Source organism: Alligator mississippiensis, chromosome 1, assembly GCF_030867095.1.
Source record: "Alligator mississippiensis isolate rAllMis1 chromosome 1, rAllMis1, whole genome shotgun sequence".
NCBI lineage: Eukaryota > Metazoa > Chordata > Crocodylia > Alligatoridae > Alligator > Alligator mississippiensis.
Genome location: NC_081824.1, coordinates 415,420,380 through 415,438,311, shown reverse-complemented (window position 1 = coordinate 415,438,311; position 17,932 = coordinate 415,420,380). Strand labels below are relative to the sequence as shown.

The following is a 17,932-nucleotide window of genomic DNA, read 5'->3' as shown; positions in this document are numbered from 1 at the left end:
GCCCTGCTCCAGTCTCTGCTCTCTGCCCCTCTGACCTTCATTCTATCTCTCTCCCTCTATCTGCCATCTCATCTCCCTCTCTGCCACCTCTAAAACCCCGGCTTTTTCTCTTGCTTCCACCCCAGCACCAGGTGACCCCAAGTAACCCCAGGGCACCAAGTGATCCTAAGTAATCCCAGGGCACCTTGACCCCAAGTAACCCTGGCACCTTGACCCCAAGCCCAAGTTACCCCAAATGCCCCCTAGTGTTAACACATAGCCATGGAAGTGCGTGTTTGTATGTTTATGTGCAAGTGTGTATAAACCCATAGAGTGTTTGTGTAGTGTGTGTGTGTGTGTGTGTGTGTGTGTGTGTGTGTGTGTGTGTGTGTATCATTTTGTATCACACCCTCCTATCTAACAGCTCAGTATTGAGATCCTGAGTGTTGATCTGGCATGTGTCAAGTCAACAGTATTATGTATAAGCAGGTACAAAAGTGATTCTCAAGACTGTATTCATGGAGTAGCTGTGCTGAAACTTGCAGCAGTTTGCAAAAAAGGTAAAATGCATCAATTATGGGTGAACTAAGTCTATGGGTATCTATAGTAAGTTCCTATATTCAAATTACAACAAATATGTTTATTTAAAATTCAGTGTTTTCAAATTTACCCCTCACTTTCATGTGCTCAAGGAGAGCAGAGTCTGACAGTACGGGAGGGAGAGGGAGCCCTGGGAAAAGAAGTTGGGGAGCAGAGGACAAACAAGGGGGGCCATTCTTCCCTCCTTCTCTCCCCCCCCCATATTTATTTTCCCTGTTGTAGGAGTGGGAAGGGGACAAATTCAAAGCAATAGATTCTATACCTGGAAAGTTATATATAATTTTTTCTTTATATAGAATGTAAATATTCAGCATTGTCCTATATTCAAATAAATACAGTAGTTCATTCAAACAGTACAAGATCCAGCTTGCCTTTGTCAACACACAAGGGTCAAAACTAGAGCAGCTTTATTGACTGTCAAATCAGGGCTATTTATGAATATAGACAAGCCTTAGATGAGATTATTTTTTTCCACTCTGGTTCTTTTAGGCAGAAACAACTCTGCGGAAAACTCCTGGTGGGAGAAGTTTCCTCACCTTGTTGAATGACTATATCTGAATGCTTTATTTGGCTCCTTGGATTTGCTTTACCTCATGGTAGAGGCTGGGTAGGCATGCATATAGCCTGAGAAAATGAAGATCACTAAGGAAACAATTCCTTCCCTGTTTCAGCACAAGAACAGGGTAGTGAAGATGCTGGAGTGGCCAGTGAGTCTTTGGTATTCATTCACTATAAAACACTCTGGGCACGTCTACATATGGCAGTTTACTGCGCAGCAGACTAATTTGTTGTGCAGTAAAGCATTGCTATATACACATTTGCAGCAATTAGGGAACAGTAGACTAATTTACTGCACTGCCAGATAGTCCTGGCAGATACAAGGGTACCTGGCAATGCAGCAAATTACTGCACTTAAACACACATGTAGATGGTGAGGTCAGGATTCATTTAATTCAGTCACATTAATTGCACGTGTAGATGCACCCACCTCTGGAGAGGACATTTTAGAGACCGCCACTATTACTTTAGCCCTTAGGTTGCAGTATCAGCATTACTGCCTCCCATCCAAGGGAAAGATTCTGTCTTACCACCCAGCTCTATTAAACAGCTCCCCCCCCCCCCTTTGCTCAAAACTTGTTTATTCAGGCTTTGAGCATGTGTTAAGAGTTTGGCCCTCAGGACTTAATCAAGCAAAGCACCTACTGAAGGCAATGGGGATTTTGCCTGAGCAAGATTTACAGATTTGGGCCTTTTTTTCAAACTTTTAAAGTGCTCTAAACCTCAATCTTTAAGCAGGGCTGAATAGGTCTGTGCAGATGGAAGTCTGCTCCTTCTTTTCTTGTGGTAAAATTTAAAAAAGGAGAAGCTCATACATCATAAAATGTGACAATTCCCTTAGTAGTTCTTTTGGGGCTCCTTCTACCAAAGAGTTGTAGCACTGCCAGGCAAAAAGAGAAGTAGCCTTAATCACCCAAACCATAGGCAAACACTGTATCTTTTTGTGAATCGAGTTTAAATAGAAGTTATACAGGAAGGACCAAGTCAGAAACCACTTTTTCCAGATGTCAGAAAGATTGAAACACACGTGCAGTAAAAAGCAGCGTCGCTAACTTTTAGTTTGGTAGGTGAAGAATTAACACTGTAAAGAAAATGTTTGCTTAGCGCTGCTGAGTCCACTATAGAGTATAATACTGGTCAAGCAGAACTTTCAGAGATTTCTCAAACATGCTGTTGTTTGAGAAGCAAAAACTACATGAGGAGAGGGGGAAAAATCAGAACTTGAACTCAAGGTTTTATTTACTGAGACAAAGATTGAAGAAATAGATAGGGATATAGTAAATGGTCCTGAAATATGTTCCTTGTTATAAATAACCATGTTGCCAGCACTTAAATAGAAAAAAAAACTAAAATCCCTGTTCATAGTCACAAGGGAGCAATACCATCACAGTAATATCTGCTGATGCAGCTGAACTAGGCTTAAGACATCTGCTGAGATGAAACTACTTTGTGGCTGGAGGTATTAAAAAGAAGTTACTGCAACAAAAAAGTCCGTATGTGAAAACAAAACCACACCAAAACTTAATAGAACTTGCACTTCTAAAACCATGTGTTGCACTTATCCTTTCAATCTGGCTACTTAAAAGTGAAGTGAAATGTTTAAGAAATATTTATAAATGAGTAAGAACCAATAAAATTCCTAAAACCCAAACCATAACTAAACTCTCAAATCACTAAGAGAATGTAAGAATTACAGATAAATATACATTAAAATGTCTTTCTTTGAAAATGGATGCCGGTTTCACTCTTCTGGCAAAGCTTAAATTCAGACACTCTAAATTATGTGTCCTTTTCCCTGCTACAATCATTATCAACTTAATCTATGAGAGTAATAGCTAGAAACTGAAGCACTGCACAGAGCTCTGTCATCAACTGTAGTCAGGGAAACACAGAACACAGACAGCCCAAACTCAAGCACTGTCCACATGTAAAGCAGTTTAAACAAAGGTGTGTTTTTAACCCAACACAGTAAACTTGAGATAAGCATGTGTACACAAATCTATTTTAGTTTATGAGTGGCTTACATTACTATCTTAGATTGATTCCTTAATAACTTAAGATAAACCAATCTGAGCCACTCAAACTAAAAGAACAGTGGTTATTCAGTGCTTCACACTAATTTAACTGAGTTTAAAAGTCAATTTAAGTTTAACGTGTAAAGAATCTGTGCATAGTCAATGCCTTGGCTTCCACTTCACTCTTGCAATTTATATATTTCTCTCCACCTACTCTGTTGCAGAAATTAGAATTCAGGCTACATTTTATTTTAACTTTATCATAAGCATTTTAAATGTGTCTTTAAAACAGTGCAGCTTGTTTATTTTTCTTGGATCAGAGCCCATGCAACATATAACAGGCAGGCAGTTACTGTATATATTTTCTTACCTGTAAACATGATTTTGGAATACTAGAAAATAGGGAATAAATCTCCCCACTCTACCACTTCAAGCTCTCATTCAACATACAACCATCTTTTAGTCTCTCCTTCCTCCTCTCCTCCATGCCTCCCCTCTCTTCTCTTCACCTCCTAAGGTTCAGGTCAGCTTCTCACCTTGCTTCCCACCTCTTCCCCTCCACAAATACTTGTCACAGATGCCTCTAACTACCTATTCCTATAGTCTTGTCACAAGCTCTCCTCTATGCTCATCCTCCTGGGCTGCAACAATGGGCACATCTACATGTGACGCTACCATAGCAAAGCACTATGGTGACATAGCGTCAGTGGTCACAAACGGGCCACAATGTGCATCTGCAGGGCCCAGCAGGGAGAGGGGAGTGGAACAGGGCTGTGGGCAGGTTGTCTGGAGGGCGGGATGGGGGCGGGGCTGGCTCCCCAGCGCTGCACGCAATTCCAAGGGCATGAGGCAGGGGTGGGGGCAAGCGTGGGTTGCAGGCTCAAGCTCCCACCCTGCTGCCCTACCCCGGGGCCTCTGCAGCCCAGCAGGCATGACCCAGTACAGTAGGGAACAGTGGGACAACATGGAGATGCTGCCTGCCACTGCAAGCTCCATGCTGTCCTGGCAATGAGTCCACTGTGTGTGGGGCAGCTTTGACTGGCACAGCCCCACACTGCTGCCCTCACTGCAGCCGCATGTGCAGGAGGGGCATCGCCAGGGCAGCATAGAGTGAGCAGCAGCAGGCAGCTTGTCTGCACAGGCCTGCTGTTCCTTGCTGTGCCAGGTCGTGCCCGCTGAGCTGCAGAAACCCCAAAGTAGGGCAGCAGGGCAGGAGCCCCGCACAGAGATCTGGGGCACAGGTCTCCCCTGTCCTCCAGGGAGTGTGTGGAGCACCAGGAAGTTGGCCCCACTCCACTGCCGGAGCACACAGCCTGCCCTGCACTCAGATCTGGGGGGCACAAGTGCCCCCTGCCCCCTGGGGAGTGCATGCAACAGCGGGGAGCTGGCCTCCCCTGCCTGAGCCCATAGCAGGCAGGCAGCAGGGAGAAGCTGAGCTCCACCCTGCTGCAGCAGCCACGGCCTCCTGCCTTCTTCTAAGAATTTATGACTATTGCTCCTGGTTTTCCCCTGGGGCACTGTGGTGAATAGTTATTCACCTAGCCCCTGATGCTCTCCCCTGATATATTTGTAAGCTGCCACCAATTTCCCCCAAGTCTTCTCTTTTCTAGACTGCAGTCCCATATCTGAAAGCTTTTCCTTGTATGACTTGCTCTTCAGGCCTCTAATCATACAAGTGGCTCTTCTCTGGACTCTTTCCAGCTTTTCCACATCTTTCTTGAAGTGTGGCACCCAGAACTGGATGCAGTATTCCAGGTGTAGACTCACCAATGCTGAGTACAGTGGGAGAATAACTTCCTTAGCTTTGCTTGAGATGCATCGGTTGATGCATGCCAGCATAAAGTTTGCTCTACTAACTGTAGCATCACACTGGTGGTTCATTTTATGGTCAATTATGACCCCCAGGTCCCTTTCGGATGTGGTACTAGCTAGTGTAGCGCCAATGACCCTGTATGTTTGTTGCAGATTTTTCCTCCCCAGATGGAGAACTTTACACTTCTCAGTGTTGAACAGCATCTGGTTTGGGTCTGTCCACCTAACTAATCTGTCTAGATCCACCTGGATAGTCAGCCTACCCTGATATGTGGCTGTACTTCCCCAAAATTTTAGTGTCATTGGCAAAATTTGGCAGTATGCTTTTCACCCCCACATCCAGATCATTGATATAGACGTTGGAACGCACTGGTCCAAGTACCAAACCCTGGGGGACCCCACTGGCCACCTTCTGCCAGGTCAACAGATCCGCCTATTAGTACTCTCTGGGTATGATCCCGCAACCAGTTTTCCACCCATCTGATCATTGAATGGTTGAACCCATAGTCCCCTAGTTTTACCTTGAGAGCCTCATGGGACACCAAATCAAACGCCTTCCTAAAGTCCAAGTAAATGATGTCGACCCTATCTCCCTTATCCAGGTGGTGAATAATCTGGCTGTAGAAGGAGATAAGGTTATAGTTTCATAGTTGGTAGGGTTGGAAGGGACCTCAGCAGATCATCAAGTCTGACCCCCTGCCATAGGCAGGAAAGAATGCTGGGGTCAAACGACCCCACCTAGGTGTCTTTCTAGCCTCCTTTTAAAGACCCCCAGGGTAGAAGCGAGTACCACTTCCCTTGGAAGTTGGTTCCAGATCCTAGCCACCCTGACTGTGAAGTAGTGACTCCTGATGTCTAGCCTGAATCTACTCTCCGTCAACTTATGGCCATTATTCCTTGTTACTCCCAGTGGTGCTCAGGGGAACAGCGACTCTCCCATAGCCTGCTGGTCCCCCTTGGCCAGTTTGTAGACGGCCACCAGATCTCCTCTCAGCCTTCTCTTGTGGAGGCTGAATGGGTTCAGGTCCCGTAGCCTCTCCTTGTAGGGCCTGCCTTGCTGCCCCCTCATCATGTGGGTGGCCCTCCTCTGGACCCTCTCAATGCTATCCACATCCCTCCTGAAGTGTGGCGCCCAGAACTGAATGCAGTACTCCAACTGCAGTCTGACCAGTGTTACAGAGACAGGGAGGATCACCTCCTCAGACCTGCTCATGATGCATCTGTGGATGCACAACAAGGTGGAGTTAGCCTTCCTGACCGCGTCCCCACATCGGCGGCTCATGTTCATTTTGGAATCAACAATGGCACCAAGATCCTTTTCTGCCTCTGTCCTGACTAGAAGGGAGTTCCCCAGCCTGTAGGTATGCTGCTGGTTCTTCCTCCCTAGGTGCAGTACCTTGCACTTGTCAGTACTAAATCCATCCTGTTCTCATCCACCCACCCCTGTAACCTGTCTAGATCTAATTGCAACCTGTCCCTCTCCTCCAGCGTGCCCACTTCTCCCCACATCTTAGTGTCACCCGCAAATTTGAACAAGGTGCTTTTCACCCCCTCGTCCAAGTCGCTGATGAAGATGTTGAACAGTGCAGGCCCGAGGACCAAGCCCTGGGGAACCCCACTGCCCACATCCCTCCAGGCTAAAAAAGACCCGTCCACCACCACTCTCTGGGTGCAACCCTCCAGCCAATTTGCGACCCATCTGACTGTGTAGGCATCAACACCACAGTCGCCTAATTTCTTAATGAGAATGGGGTGAAGAGACAGTGTCGAAGGCCTTCCTATAGTCCAGAAAGACTACGTTCAGCGCGACACCTACATCCAAGGATTTTGTGACCTGGTCATAGAAGGCCACCAGGTTGGTCTCACAGGACCTGCCTTGAATGTACCCATGATGGTTGCCCCTAAGCATGATTCCCCCTGCTGGTCCCGCTCAGATGTGCTCCTGGATAATTTTCTCAAAGAGCTTCCCCAGGACCGAGGTAAGACTAACGGGTCTGTTGTTTCCTGGGTCCTCCTTCCTCCCTTTTTTGAAAATGGGGACCACATTGGCCCTTTTCCAGTCCTCCAGCACCTCGCCAGAGCACCATGAGTGCTCATAAAGCTGTGCCAGGGGTCCCGCAATGACCTCTGCTAATTCCCTCAGCACTCTGGGGTGAAGATCATCAGAACCTGCTGATTTGAACACATCTAGTCCCACCAGAAGTTCCCTGACTAGATCCTCTCTGACCCTGGGCCTGGCAGCACCTCCCCTGGGTCCATTGGGATCCCAGTGTGGGGGATGCTCCGGTCCCTCCTCAAAAAGATGGAGGCAAAGAAATTGTTAAAGAGGTTAGCTTTGTTGTCTGGTGTGACCACTAGATTTCCTAGCGTATCCTGCAGAGGCCCTACGTTACCCGGTACCTTCTTTTTACCCCCTAGGTATTTAAAATATAAAAGGTTAGTCAGACATGACTTACCCACACTAATAGCTTATCTCATATGGGCTCCTTGATTAAATTTTTCAAGGATTTTTTCCTGGGATTCAGGTCAGGCTGATCAGCCTATAGTTCCCTGGGTCCTCCCTCCTCCCCTTCTTGAAGATGGGCACAACATTGGCCCTCTTCCAGTCTTCTGGGACCTCTCCTAAGCACAGTGGTGTCCCATGGGAGGAGGGTCCCCTGGCTGCCGATTGCCAAAAGGGGGACAGGTCCCCTGGCAGGCAATTGCCAAGCCTGGAAATGCCAGCAGCACTTCCAGGTTTGCCAGAACTGCTGCTGGGGGACCATGTACCCTCTGGAGAACCTGGCTGGCACCCCACCCAGACCAGCACCCAGGGTCATGGCCCTCCTCCCTCCAATACACTATTGCCTGAGCACCACAGATTCTCAAAGAGGTTTGCCAGCAGTCCTGTGATGACTTCAGCTAGTTCGCTCAGCACTCTCAGATGGAGTTCATCTGTTCCTGCTGACTTATAAATATCTAGCCTCTCTAGCTGTTCTTTCACTAACTCTACATTGACTGTTGGTAGGTGATCATCTCTACTGTGACTATTCTGCGTCATATTTGCATTCGGCAGGCTATCACTTTTAGACTGGTGAAATACAGATGCAAAGTACTCATTCAGCAGTTCAGTCTTCTCCTTGGTGTCAGTGATCAGATGTCCAGATGCATTGAGTAAGTGGTCCCACGTTTCCACTGGTTTTCCTCCTGTTACCTACATACCTATAGAAGGTACGTAGGTAACAGGAGTTACCTCAATTTTGGTTGCTAATCTGAAATCAGTCACCACCTTTGCTTTTCTAATCTGCCCCCTATAGGTGTGGGCCTATTTGAGAAGTCAAGGCATTCAGATGGAACAGTAGTGAGGTCTATATAAATATCTAAAAATAGATGGCAGTCTTGAGACTGAAGAGAACTAGACCCAAAATCTTTGTAGAAGAGATTTGAGGAAATAAACTTTGAGATTTTGGCACTGGGCCTTATATTTATTGTACAAATTTGAAAATGCTACTGGCAAATTAACTTTATAATCATCCCTGAACAGTCATTGATCTCACATGTGCGTGTCTCCATTGTTCAGGAAAAAATGTTTCAAAGATTCTCAGCATTGAAATCATAATAGCAGTGCAGGTAAACTTCCACCTCCTAACTTAAGCAAATCATAGGGAGGCACAACAAACTTCTACTGAAGTTGTTCAGAGTTTCTCTCCCTACTACAAAGAACTGTGAGCATCAGAGCAAAGTGGAACCCAGAACAGGAATTACTGGGCAACAGCCCTGGCTCCTGCCTGTTTCAAAATTATCAGTTTTAGGCGACTGAAAAGCAAAGGCAGAGAGTGGGTGTGTCTACATGAGATGCTGACTGTGCAGTAGCCAAAAAATACTGTGCAGTAGCATATCAGAGCACAGACAGAGCTAATATGCTACTACACATTTATTAGGCTACTCTACAGTAACTCCAATTACTGCAAATTTATTTAGCACTTGCTAATACAAATACTAAATAAATGTGCAGTAACAACTGCACAATAGGGTCTCGTGTAGACATGCCCACTGCAAACCAAAGCAAGAGTGAAAATTCAGTTATAGCAGAATAAGTTTGTTTGCATACAGATTTGGTCCCTGACCACTGCTTGTGGGCCAGAATTAGCTCTATCATATTAGTTAAAATCCAGAATAACTCTACAGACCTAATGGATAACATCATCTTTACACCTGTGTCCGTAAATGCTGACTCTGACACTACATGCAGTAGATATGTATGTAGGCTTTTAGTATTAAATAATAAACATAACTGTTCTAAAATTTAAAAGAGAGATAACTAACTCTCACTTCATGTTTTAGATGAGATGGTTAATGGCTGAAGAGGAGTTAAAGGAAGGGTCCTCTGCATTGTTGTATGCTTAAGAATTGTCAGTGAATGTCTGTGGCTGAGAACAGGCACAACTTCTTCATGAATGCATGTCTAAGCCAAACCAAATACATATTTTTCATAGGAACATAGGAATACAGATACATAGTCCTCCAATAGGAGCAGAAGAAACCACCTCAGTCAATCACTGTTACCAGCAACCATGCAATAGATGTTGTGTCCATTCTGGCCTTTCCTGCTCAGGACAGCCACAAAGCACACTGCATGCTGAACTAGGATATTTCAAGAAGTTTTTATAATTTGTTCACACTTCTGGAAAAAATCAATACACAGCCATGACAGCTCACTGTTTTATGTTCCGTATTAGACTCATCAGTAAATCTAAGGACACATGAAAGAGTGTATCTGGCAGGCTTCTACCTTTCCATTAATATATGATCCTCCAAGGAAGACAGGGAGATACCTCCCCTTCTCCTGAATGGTAGAGGCAGGGTGCAGGAGGCAGAAACTGCAAAGCAGATTCAAAGCCAGGAAGTAATCCTCCTGTAGAGAAAGATACAGAACTGATACCAGATGTAAAAGGGCTGTAATTAGCAGATGCCTGACCCAGTCAGGCCTATACAGGACCTTAGAGAAAGCAGCCGAGACTGTGCAGGGAGCCAATGCAGACCAGTCTCACTGATACATACCACCAATCTATCCAGTCCAAAAAACCTGCAAGGTCCTATTTGTCCCTAGTAGAGACTGAACCAGAAAGGGCAGCCCAGGCACTTGGCTCAAGGAACCTTCACCCTCTAATGCAGGGGTTGCCAACCTATGGTCTACAGGCCAGATCCAGTCCATGAATAGGTCCAATCCAGTCCAAGAAAGTCTGATCTAGCATGCGGGATCAGTTGTCACATGGGAATCAGTGTCTGGCACAGGTGATCCGCACCACCCAGCCCCCCCACAGCGTTCCCCTCCACTTTGGAGCCTGCTGCTCTGCAGCATCTGCATGCCCTTCCCTGAAGAGGAGTCAGGTATCTGCAGCAAAGGTGAGTGCAGGCAACTGATCACTCCAAGGGGTGGAGGCTTCCAGCCTGCAGCCATAGCCAGGCAGAAGTACAGCAGCACAGCTCTGTGCCTGGACCATTAGTGACACATGGGGCAGTGCTGGATGCAACCACACCAACCATAGTGGCAATCTGTTTTTGTACCCTCTCACCAAGGCAGTGACTGGGGCTGTTGCCTCACTCACCTCCCTCCCCCCCCCCCCACAAGTTACACTACTGTGGCCAGGTCACAAGCATCTGGCTGTGCTAGCCAAAGGCTGTCAAACCCTGCTCTAATGCACTGCTGTTTCTAAAACCCCAAATAGATTATTGCTACTTACGGTGGAAACCAAGACACAAAACCTGGGACTTCTGAACTCCTCCCCATTTTTCTACCCACTTGAGATAAATACCTCTTTTCTTAGCCACATGTCTGACCTACCACCTGCATCTACCTGGGCTAGTGATCCTTGGACCTAGCCAGTGAAACGTCATTGGTGTTTGCTTCCAAGTCACAGCATACCTAGCACACTATATGAACTTTGAAGGCATGTTGTCTTACAGCACTAGCTGCTACAAAAGTCAAGCTGAAAGCTGTCTAAGGACAGAGTTCTGTTCATTGTTTCCTCAGACTTTATTTTAAATTGCTGTTCATTTTAGCTGGGCAGGGTGGGTTTTGTTTGCTTATTTGGATTTGGTGAATCGTTTGTTCACTGCATAATTAAGTTTTGGTCATCCCCAAACCATGCATGAATTGAAGTTGACTTTACTGTGCATCTATTTTGGGGAGAAAGAATCTTTCAGGACTGTATTCACAAAACTGCCAGAGTCAGAAGGAGATGATATCTTTCTGCTTTCTTTAAAGCTCAGCATTAGTTAAGTCAGTCCACCAGGATGAGGGAGACCCAGTTTTAACTCTCCTCTGCCCGAGGGAAATATGACTCCATTTCTGTAGCCTTACAGAACAGTGACCTAACCACCAGGCTGTAGGCTACTCTGGGGTGCCATGATCTCCATCTCTCTCCTGTTGCTGCTCTTCCATTTTGTGTAAATGATTAAGCATTAAGTGGCATCCTCATGTCCCGCTTCCTGACTACTCTCCAGCTCAATTAATATTTAAGCATTGCGTGAAAAGTATATTAGCCCCAAGAGAAGGAACTAAAGAAGACCTATAACCTAGGGGTTAGACCTATAACGTAGGGGTTAAAACACTCACATGGGAGTTGAGGAAAGTTTCAACCCACTCCCTGCCTGATTCACAACAGGATGCTAAGCCAGAAGGTCATCAGGATGCTCAGGTGGGAGGTGAGACACCTGGGCTCTAGTCCTTGTTCTAGTGAATATCTACTCATTTATTCAGTGAAGCAGTTTCAGTTGGAGAGAGGGTCTGCATCACACTTTGGCAGAACATTCAATTAAAATGTTTCAAGTTGTCTCACTGTCTAATATGAACAATAAGCACCTTGAGGATGATCTTGACATAGCACCCACTTCAGACATTAATGAATTATTAAGTATTATTATTAATTATTTCCTGTTTAATTAATTAGTTGCTCACAGGTTCTGATTGCACTACACACTGCATATGCATGTGCTCCCCTTGCTGCTATCTTGCAGCGCGTGGTCAGGTGGGAGTAGGGAGTTTACCCTTGGCAATCCCAGGGTCAAAAAAAAAACATGCCGAAAAGAAGCAGGGTGGCACACATGGCAGAAGTGCACGCCACCCTAAACCAGAGCCTGGCCACCTGGAGCCCCTCTTCAGCTGCCGGCCAGGCTTCCTACCATGGCTGCAGCCCCAAGAGGCCCCCAGGCCCCCAGGTAAAGGTCCTTCCCTAACCCACCCGGGGTAACCTTCTGCATGCCAGAGCACCTGTGGCATGGGCATCCCTCAGAGACAAGTAGCAGCAGCACCAGCTGTGCCACTGCTACTTGTCCCTGGGAAACAAACATCCCTGTTCGCCTGGACATGCCCCACGAGGATGACCATGTTAACTGTTGCTCCTGCACTCTCTTCAAGCACAGAACTCGAATGGTAGTTCTGAATGTTAGTTATAACCATAGAAATCATACCTGCAGCCTGAGAGTGTATTAATTCAAAATAACAGTAATGATCTAACAGAGGTGCCTGTTCAAAAAACAAAACCATCAACAACAGAAAATGTCAATATTTGGAAGCTAAAAACCTATGGAAAAATATATTGTATTGCCTTCTCAAATTCCCAATATTTAATATTCAGTAGCTAGTTTAAAAAAATCCATATAGGGAATACATGCTGTACACATTTACATAGTACTGCAGACATGTTTATCTCATTTTCTGAGTGCCTTCTATCCCAATGGCATACCCTTCACTCATTCAGAAATCCCACTGAAATTAGAGGGTTTTGGATTGTGCAAGGAATTCATTATTCAAAATTAAATATAGATCTATATTATCAAGTTACTCAACATTTTAATCTACATTACTTCTTTCTCTTGTATCCAGACAAACTTTCATGCTACTGTAACTATTAAGTTAATTTTAGTTCAAAAGAATACGGGCAGCATTGCAAAACATTTTTCCTTGCATTTTTGTGGTTTTCACCCTTTCAATCAATTTTCTGCTACAGAATTAATTTACAAACAATGCATGTTGTCCTCCAAATAACTGCATATGAAAGATACCCTGTGCAAGGAGGCCCTGTGTGCCATTAGGGGCCACCCACCCTGCCCCCTGGAGACACGTACTTCTAAAACTGTGTTTATGTTTCCATTTTTAGACAATATTTGAAGCCGAACATTTTCTGTGAAGCCCTTGGCATAACCTTTCATTACTCCCTGGTATACTGCTCAGCAGAAGTAACAAGGAAAGAAGAGAAAAAATATATAAGCATGTTCTTTTGTACTGTTTATATTTATGTCATGAAACATCTGGTTTTAGCTTCTTCTGAAACATTCTTGCAAAGTGTTAGAATTCATGAAATTATTTTGATAGGGGGAATTTGGCATAATATCTTATCTTGATACATACAGTACAATTTTTGATAGTGCCTGAGGATTAAATGCCAATATTTTTTCAATAGAAGAGAAACAATCCATTTCTTTATTATTTAAAAAATATTTTTACAATTCATTCATGTTTCCAACAGTGGCCTTGGTGTAGTTTAGTGGCATGCACCTAGGAGTAGGACTGAAGACCTGAGTTTAAATTACAGTTATGACACAGCTGTAAAGTGTCAATGTCCTATGCCATTTGAAACACTGTGACATCTGAATCTACTCTGAAGTAGGATTGGTGACAGTGGTTAAAAGTGCTAGCAGCTGATTTACAGTATCACTACAACCTCAATCAAATGCGGGGGGTAATGCAAATTTCACTACACATAGCAGAAACCTATATAGTGATATCTGCCTGTGTACTTGACCTTCTGAAATAATCTAGATGAACAACTCTAACACAAATTGACCAGTCTTTCTCCACAGCTCTGACAAAGTGCCTTGTTTAGACCCCCTAAACAAAGGTTTTTAGAGCTCTTGCTTGCCTGTCATAGGCAATTGCTCAGATCTAAATATAATCCCGGTTATGTTCTGTATATTCAGCTACAGTTATGTTCTATAATGGTAATTTTGTGTATTCTTTCCCTGTATACTCTCATTACTACACGTTTGGATCTATAGAGCAATCTATTTTGCCTATTTTCATTGTCTGTGGGCTTGGGTTTACTGGTTAAGGTTAATGCATGTGATTGTAGGGTAGCCCTTAGTTTTAGTACAAAGGGTATGTGAGGAGGAGAAGAAACTTTGGACAGAAGTTATTCCAAGAATAGCTTTGTCACTCATCTACTCCTCAAGAAAAAAAAGCTGGTGAGCACAAATTCCCACAGCAAGTTCAGGTAGAAATCTGATATTCACTGTAGCTAAAACGGCTTAAAATCCCTGAGCTTGCTGTCGAAATATGACAGGTTCTAAAAAAGCTGAGGTTGCATAGAAAACGTGAAAAGGAACAATGAATGAACAGCAGAGACCCCTGGTAATGTGGAGGAGTAGTGGTGACCCCTGGTGGCGGTGACCCCCGGAGGCAACAGCCGAAGCAACAATCACTAGCAGTGCTCAGCATCAGAGTGGTAGCAACTCTGGTTCTTCCTACTTCAGCTTGTATAACACAGCGGGCTCTAACAGAGGTAGTATAACACAGCGAACTCTAACAATATCTTTAACAGTGCTCCTTAATTTCTACATGTGTTTCAACTCCCCAGGCTTTAAAATAGGATATGAGAAACTGGGTTCCTTTGATTCAGCATTCTGTCTCTCCCCATCTTCTAAGTCTACCTTTAACCTTTTTGGTGATGAGATAATCTCTTACTGTTTTCAGGTTCAGCCTCTATTGAAACAAGCCTCCAGTTTCACTACTGCAGTACAAACAGTAATATTCTTACTATGCAGCTATTACTACAGGCAAATACAAGGTCAGACTGGTCAAAATGCCTTCTCAATTTTTTCCATAGAAATTGGCCTCATGTAATAAATCTCCCTGATTCTCTGACAGTGGCTGGCATATATAAATCTTTGCATGTCCATGTCATTTGCTGAGCACACAGTGAGGACAGGAGTATTATGTGGAATTATTTCTGTGCTAGTGGTAAAACTCACACTGACTTGAAGAGAACTTGGCACGCTTCCTTTTCCATTCATCCGAAAGCTCCACAGATTATTCACCTTTTTTTTCTAACAGATTCCTATTCCCATGGAAAGTTCTGCAGCATAGTAGAACTAAGAGGCTTTGCTCACTCTTACAACATAGGATTTAGGAAAGGGCAGTGCAGATGGTGTGATGCATCCTCATATATAATACAACACATATTTTTCTCCAGTTAAAGAAAAACTACAGTTGTTACTAACACAGTGGCAAACTAGCACTCTATCATTCAGTTTAAGATCAAAGCAAAAACAGCTATTGGAATGTGCATTTATCTGCTAGAGTATATAGAAAGTTTAAAAAAGACAATAAACTAGGCAAAAATAGTCATAGCATATTGTAACTTAAGTGCTGTAGTTAAAAGTACATTGCTTATTGAAATCCATAAAACAAAATCTAGCCTTCCTGTTTTGAGAGTACCTCCAACACTGTCAGTCATTTCTATACCTGAGTTAATATTATCACACCTGAGCTAAAGTTATTAACTAGAGCTAAGTCCACAACTACAGCTGTGGAATAGAAGACACACATTACCAAATCTCAGAAAAAAGGATAATTTGAATAGTGAAATATTAAAACCATTAAACAGGATAGATGATCATTAACACCTGCGGAGTGCAGAGAAATTAACAGGAATCAGGAGATGATAACGAGCCATGATGTCAACGGACTGTCTCAGCACTGCCTCAGTAGAAATGCTGATGCCACTCCCAGGCAGTTTGGGTGGAGCAAGAATCAAAGGGAAACTCCCTCTCCTCCACCCTCCTCTCCAGATCCACCCATGCTTGCAAACATATGAAGCTGTGTACAGACCTCTCTGCACCAGGAGAAATAAAGATGGAGGTAGGAGCCAGGAATATTTACTGTACTGCCATCCTGGGGTGTTCTACCTGCAGAAATACTGTGTCATTAACTGCCAGGGCTTTGCAGCAGATCAGTTAGCAGATACTGCCTTAACAGGCTTGGATTACACCCATGTGCCTAGTACCCAGTGCCAATCATCTCTGAGGCTATGCTATGTGGCCCTCAGCAGAGAAGGGATAAACACCATGCAAAGTCACACCCCTTCTTTTGGTGGAGTTGCTGCCTTACCAGCCATACATGGTGTTGGTAGCACAAAGCAGCTAGAGGGAGGGCTGGCAAAACATGGCCCACAGGCCAGATCTGGCCCACCAGCTGATTGGATCCAGCCCGTGGAGGGGACCTGCCAATTGACTGGATCTATCCTGCAGCTGTCCCTGTGGCGGTCCACCTGGGGCCAAACCCAGCCTATGGCAGCCAGCATTGTGCTCCTGCCAGTGTCTGCCAGCCCTGGCCCCAGCAAGTGCACACAGTTTCTGGTGGGGATGCTCTCAGTGTGATTGCAGCCCTGTGGGTGCTGCTCAGCTCCCTTGACCTCCAGTGGCAGCTTCCCCTACCTTTGTTGCTGCTCTGGGCCAGGGAAGCAGCTGCAGATGGGAGGCTCCTGTCCCAGCATGTGGGGCTCTGGCTCCAACTCCCAGCTACCTTCCACCCATACTGCACATCCAGTGTAATGAGCAGCCACCTGTGGGTGGGCAGAGCACATGGAAGGCAGCTGGGAGCTGGAGCTGAAGCCAGAGCCCCACATGCTGGGGCTAGAGCTGCCTAGCTGAAGCTTTCCCCCACTGCCGAGAGCAGTGCAGCAGGGGTAGGAGCAAGAGGAGGAACCACTAGTAGGGATGAGAGGAGCTGCCACACCAGGAGCAGCCCAGCCAGTAAGCTGCACTCTGGCCAGGGCAGGGCCAGCAAGTAAGATCTCATTACAGGCTGCCTTGGGTGGGAGCAGCGCCATGCAGACAACTGAAGACTGCACTACCCAGATGAGCTCTGCTGCACGCAACCCCACGCCCTCCTGCCTGCCCTCATTCCCTGTCTCCCCTCATTCTCAGCTCCCGAGACCTAGCACCCAGGCAGGCCCCCCTCCCCACACACACACACGTGCATATGTCCCCCAACCCCCCCCCCCGCCACACACACACAGCCCCCACAGGGCAGGGGTGTGCAAGGAGTGGATTGCCCATCCTGCTCCCAAACACCACTCGCCACCTACCTATGGCCCCATCCCATGTAGGGAGTTTTGATAAGTTGTTGCACGGAGGGGATGGGTGCAGTGCTGACCCAGCCTGCCACAGCTCATCAAAACTCCCTATGTGGCCCTGGGCCCAAATAATTGCCTGCCCCTGAACTAGAGGAATTCAGGCCTTGGATTTTCTAGACAATAGCAAACTCCTTCATTTCTCCCTCTCCCAAAATAGATCACTATACAATATGCTGAAAATACGTTGGGTAGCTTGTTCCCTGAGAAAGGTACTCCAAAAATGGATCAAAATTTGAGAATTATAAACTGCATTCAACTGCCCCAATCAAATCCTTCTGAATTTTCAGAGACAATTCTTTTCTCCATGTCACAGACCAAGGGACTGAGATGCATGTGTGTGGTTTATGGAATGTACCTTTAAGGGGCCAGCAGTGGGATGACCCAGTCTCTCCCCCGATGCCCTGTGGGTGTGGTTCATGGTGGTGGGTAGTTGTAGTTCTCCCTGCAAGCTGTGAGCATGTGAGTTGATTAATCCTATTCCTAATAAAGATAAAGCTTTTTAACACCCCACTGGTCTCTGCTGAATGGTGACTCAAGGACAGAACCCCAAAGGCATGGAGGTCTGAGTGAGTGCCCCATCCCTGGAACCCAATGGCATAAACATCATAATGTGGGAGATGCAGCATCTCCCTCCCTACAAAGACACTACAGCCACTATGGCAAACTCAAGGAAGCAGTCACGTCCAAACCAACATTACCTACCCACCCCCAGGTGTAGAAAAACAGTGACCCAAGTTTCCTCTCAGTAATAAACCTTTCCCCAGGTCACACCCTCTTGACGAAAGTGCTGGG

General features: G+C 45.5%; 1 long non-coding RNA gene across 1 annotated transcript in view; it reads right to left on the bottom strand.

Annotated features, from left to right (window-relative positions):
- Positions 1–15,774, bottom strand: part of LOC109284114 (uncharacterized) — a 39,646-nt gene extending 23,872 nt beyond the window's left edge. The window contains exon 1 of the long non-coding RNA XR_002091437.2: positions 15,630–15,774. This is a non-coding gene — a long non-coding RNA (uncharacterized LOC109284114). The remainder of the gene's footprint in view (positions 1–15,629) is intronic.
- Between the last annotated feature and the right edge of the window lie 2,158 nt (positions 15,775–17,932).